This window comes from Poecilia reticulata, linkage group LG10 (assembly GCF_000633615.1).
Source record: "Poecilia reticulata strain Guanapo linkage group LG10, Guppy_female_1.0+MT, whole genome shotgun sequence".
Classification (NCBI taxonomy): Eukaryota; Metazoa; Chordata; class Actinopteri; order Cyprinodontiformes; family Poeciliidae; genus Poecilia; species Poecilia reticulata.
Window position 1 is genome coordinate 30,054,752 of NC_024340.1, and position 6,000 is coordinate 30,060,751.

The following is a 6,000-nucleotide window of genomic DNA, read 5'->3' on the forward strand; positions in this document are numbered from 1 at the left end:
AAGAGGAGATCTTACTGAATTTAATTAAAAAACATTAACACCTGAGCTTCATAAATAAAGAATCTGAAATAAGTACAAAAATCAAAACTGCTTGTAATCTAAAGATGTATCATCCGACTAGTTTCGATGCCCTGCTGCCCCACAGAGCCGTCACTGCAGGATGCAGGTCTGTCCAATGATTGGTACCCCGGCCACTAATAGATCATTTACATTTAATTTGTCTAGTCTAATTTTGGTACTGTTAAGAAAACATAAACTAGCAGATGCTGGAATTATAATATGAGGTATTTCTTGGTATGCAGGAGCCTCCCAGGTTAACCTCAGTGCTGCTGCTAATTAAGCTTGTCAGTCAAAGCGTTTCCATCACCTCTCTCTCACCGCGGTCTTTCCTGTCCACTGAGACTAAAAGCTGCAGCTGATGGATGACACAAAATAACATTTGGATGGTGCAAAGTCAATCAAGGGCCTTCCTGCCTCCCTCATGTTCTCTGGGGAAGTTGAAAAAAATAACATTTCAGATCTTAAAAAAAACTGACAGAAATAGTTTGTAAAAGAAAAGAAAAATGTGAATCCATCTGTAATAACACAACTTGTTCCTACCTTCCTATGAATTAATATAGGCCTACAGCTGGAATTTCTGTTTTAATTTAAAAAAAAGAAAATATTGTTAGAAAAAATATATCATGCTCAAAATAAATTTCTCAAGATGAAAGTTTAAAATAATGAGTTATTTTTATCTTATTTCAAGAGTACTATGATACTTTCACTTGAAACTTGAGAAAATACTTGGTAAGATTTTGTGCTTTTGAAAAGCTCTTGCTGTTGAGCACCTGAGTCGCCCTGCGGCCTTCCAAATAAGCAGAAACTTCAAATCATCCAGAATAATAAAAATGGCATAAAAACTCTGTGTTGCCCCATCAATTCTTAAGAAAACTAGTTTACTTGTTTTGATTAAAGAAATATGCCTTATTTTAAAAACCTTGAAGAGAAATGTTGAGTTGAGTGGCAATAGAAACTGGAGCTGTAAGGAAATGCCAGTCCAACCAGCACTGGCACAGTGTGACCTCCACACTGACCTACATTTTGCACGTTGACATGGTTCTGATAAACACAAGCAGTTTATTTTGAGCGATTCTTCATTTCCTGCCCTGCAGTAGGGAAATTTCACTGGGAAACTAAGGTGTTGACCCAACAAGCCATCACTTTAAATACCCATCTGGAGAAGTACCACTTATTTCAGGTTTCCAAATATTTTATGAATGCTGAAATTAAAAAGAAGAAGCACTTAACTGTGTATTAGAAACATAGTTACAGAGACGCCCATTCAATCCCATTACACCTCATTGTTCCTGTGGTTGAAGCATTAATGATGAACCATTAGTGAATGCATCACATCATCAGTTCACTGCAGGATGGAAAAACGATACTGATATAATGACTCATCTGCTAAATATGTACCACTCAGAACAGTTTGTCCTGCCTCATGCTAGGCTCCAGCTGCTAATGCATTAAATATCATGCACAGAAAAATGTGTTAAAGACGGGATGTAAAATGAGGAACTAATGATGACAAAGATTCAGATGATACAAGTTAAGGACAATTGCTTCTGGTAACGAGGAAAAGATGAAGCGGTTTTCCAGCTGGTAATGAGTGGATGTTTATGAAAACTATTTGACGAAACATAAGAATACATAAATAAAAATATGTTTACATTTACTGGTAAGTAGACAAAACTGTAACAGAACAGTCAGGCAAGTTTTTCTATTGTCTAAGTGTAACAGGGAAAACTGTGACCACCAGGCGGCAGTGTTGCTCTTTATTTTCGCAGAGTGGAAACGAAGGACCGCATGAGTGGTGAGGAAGAGAAGAGAGGAAGACTAGTTAAGGCAGTGATTTCCTGAGATCTGAAGGATGAATGAGCCGAATGATACATGTCAGCGGTGAGGCTTCAGGACATGTTTGCCTTTGACAACAGACAGCACACACCAGAGGACAATAACAGATCCAAATCAACTGTACATGGAGATATTACATCAGCATGGTGACTGCTGACAGAGCAAAGGATGTATGTAAAAATGCACTCGTCCATGATCATAGTGTGTGTTTGAGTTTAAGCTGGAAGCATACGGTTTGCTGCTTTTGATACATTTACAGAGATTAGATTATAGAAACTGCGACCAGTTCCAAAAAACAACAATGAAAAATGTCAACACTTAAAAAGCAAAGCTCTATTTTACAAATAGTTTGCTTCTGTGTATAGCTTTAGGTCATGACTTGTTTGTGCCTTCATCCCCAGTGCATTCTGGGATTGATTTGATCTCCATCTGACCATGAAAATGACAACTGCACATGAACAAAGTCTATGAAAATATTTATATAAACTACAACTGTTTCCTTTTCTGTCTGCAGTGAAAAAATGTATTTTTTCTAAATAAAATTATCATAAGAAATTACTCTCCCTAAATGTAAGTACCGGTAGTTTGCACTTTAATAGCACTTTATGAAGTCAGTGGTCCCCAAAGCACTTTACACTGCATTCAGTCACATTGATGGTGGTGAGCTACAGAGACTAACAGAAGCAAGGCTGCCATAAAGTTGGGTGAAGTGTCTTGCCAAAAGACACAATGACTGAGATAGAGAGCACAGTTTCAAGCTGGCAACCCACATGTTACAAGACAAATCCTACTTCTGGGCCAAAGCCAACTCTTAAAGTAAAAGAAAATATGTTTTTGTCTTCCAAAAGCTTCCCTCCAGCTCTGGAGTTCAGCTTCCAGTGTTTGGGGTGAGGAGGGAGGAGCCCCTGCTTGTAAATGCTTCAGGTCTGATGGGGATCTAATAAGCCAAGGCGATGCCATCATTAACCGCTGTGAGCTGGGTCACAGTTGACAATGCAACCTTTTGTATAAATTGCATTATTTTCTGGTTGCGCTTGTAGTTAATATGCAGTAGTAGTGCTTTGCAAGCTTTCCACAGCCCTTAAACTTTTCCACATCTTGCGATATTATATTACAGTCACAGACTTCATTGTATTTTCATATAATTCTTTTTTGTTGTTGTAAACCAACACAGAATAGTGCAGAACTGTGAAGTGGAAGGAACATATTTTGATTTATTTACTTAAAAATCTGAAAGTACTTGTGGTGTTTTGTGCTAAGTCTATTTATTTCAAAAGCCTTTTCAGTGCAGTGACAGCTGAAGGTCTTTCGGGGTGCGTTTCTACCAACTCTGTACATCTGCAGATTTTACTGATTAAAAATGTGAAAACCATGGATCATTTTTGAGCATAACTTCATGTTGGTCTATCACTTAAAATCTCGAGAGAATAATATTAGGTTTGTGGCTATAACTTTACAAAATGTGTAAAAGGTCAAGCAGGACGAACAAGTATCTATGTGGTTGTAAATCTGGCTTTTATATCAGGTTTTAGACAAGGCGGAAAAGTAAGGCAAACTAAACCAATATGCACTTCAGTCAAATTTATATTTCTTGTCTTAAATGAAATTTTAAAGACTTTAAGAGTAGGCACATTCATCCTGACTGAGAAGCCATGGTAAGACTGGCCTCTTAACAAGAAAATAGGCAAGCAGAGAATTATCAGTCGCCTTGCTCACTTTGCTGTCCTCTCAAGCTGAAACTCTGGCTCTTATCCCTGCTCTCTCTCCACCTACACATGCATTTAAGAGGAGCTGCATACAAGCCTTGCTCTTTCTCTGGGGGTGGTTGATAAGCACTGTGGGAGATTGGAAATGGCTAAAGGAGACATGTTTATAGAGTGTTACTATTGATGTATTTTCTAGGAAGTAGGGATTCCTTAATCACTGAAATAGCACCAGTCTTACAAATATAGATGGAAACTAAAGCATTAATATGATGATATTTCATACAGTATAAGATTATGCAAGTAAATAATTCAATTCCGTTTCACAATAACAAAATAAACATAGTGTAGCCTAAAATTATGACAACACAGCATTCCTTAATGTACACTTGATCATTTTTTGCAAAGGACAAATCAGCAACTAAAAACCTTATTTCTAACTTCAACATGTGGAAAGTTAAAGCCTTTCTGCTTGATTTAACATCAGTACAGTTCAGGGCTGATCTATCGATTGTTTTATTCATTTATTAATAGATAGCAAAAGGTGCTTAATAAGAGATTTTTTTAAAGAATTGAAACCAGGTGAGGCTAAAATTGCAACTGGAGGAGTACTGAGTAGGATTCTATTTACAGACAAAGAAGATGTTTTTCATGTATTTTTATTGTTTTGTTTCCTCCATGTTGGTCCGCCGGGTCCAACTTCATGTTTTAGATTTCTCCCCTACACCAACACGTCTGATTGAATGTTTAAATTACTTCCTTAGCACATCATCAAGTACTGGAGAAGCATGCTAATTACCCCTCAATTTAAATCAAGTGTGCTGAAGCCAGTTTTATATTCTTACAACATAGACAGTAAGTCCCAAAGACTATTATCCATATAATCCATACAGTATGCAAGTCACTCAATTCTTGAGTGCATATTATCCCAAAATTTGGTTCATTTAGGCTGTGCTGTTTAAAATGCTGTTTTTCAAAGCTGATTTTATTTTATCTGAGTTAAACCAGAGTATCTTCAGCTTAAGCTAAAACACTGTAGATGTATTCCTTCTCATCCAAACAAATTCATTTCAAATTAAATGCACCTTCTTTAAACAGAGTTCTGAGGATCAAGAATAAGAAATGCTTGACAGAGATATTCATATTAACGTGAATAGCTTGACATTTTTAAATTTCACTCATGGCTGCAGGTATCATGACGGCACGAATCTGAAGGATTAGCCTGCAGAAAAAGCAGTAAGAGAGCGTGGCTTGGCCCACAGACACTCTGCCCACCGGCAACCATAAAGTTCACCAACTAACACACTGGACCTGTTTTAGAAATGTACCATTGGAAAAACATTATATTTAATTCATTTGCATGTTAAGGTGTGTTTTTTAATTGCCTTCTGACAATAAATCTACTGGTTTTGTATGTTTTACAGACACAAACCTACTATGTTGTAACTAAATGATGAATAAAGAAATAATTGAGAAGTGGGACAAAAGGATACATGGTTTTATTACTGCGTGATGTGCAGTGTTCTTTACTTTGATGCCCCTAAATAAAATCCAGGGCAACCAATTGCCTTTAAAACTCATAAATGTATAAATAAAGTGATTGTGGTTTGATCTTAGTGTAAATCTCTCCATACTTTTCTGATTTTTGTTTGTAAATCTTTAAGACTGAACAATTATGCATATTTTTGTGCTGCTGTGTCACATAAAATTCTACTTAAATTAGTTGCAACGGTAATAATATAAAATGTGAAGCTGGAAGGACTAAAGCTAGATTTGCAGAACACTGAATACAGCAGCAAGGTTTATCAAGAAAACAATTAATGTTTCAGATTCTCCAGCTTTTTTTTTTTGAAAAGAACACTTAGATGTCCAGAAGAGGCATTATTGGGGTTAATGATTTCTGAATAATTACTGAGTTGTGTTTCTAGTGGTCTGCTTCAGAGACCACATTATGCTGTAAAACAGTAATTGTGTGGTTCATGTTTCAATAAAATGTTATTGCAAGAACTTCTCCATATCAGTTAAAATGTCCAGGGGAATTATTGGCAGCCACTTCCATGCTGTGCACATCTAATTCATGAAAGTTCCTGTTGAGCAAATATTTAAGGCTGATTATGATTCTTCATGCTGAGCCAACAGCTAATTTCCTCAGTTGTAACTTTCAGTATTTTTTAATTTAGTGCACAGCTTTTTAATTCAGCCTTATAAAGGCTATTTTAAGGGTGTTAGAAATAAGCTAGAACATCTGCAGCTTAATGCCAAGTTTCAGAAACGTCACAAAAACATAGATGATATTTTTGACATGCACAGCTGTGTCTGCATGCTGTTAGGCCCTTCTGCCCTTAGTGTCCTGGATATGAGATCTGAACAAAGGGAGAAACAATATGAAGCCCAGGCGGAA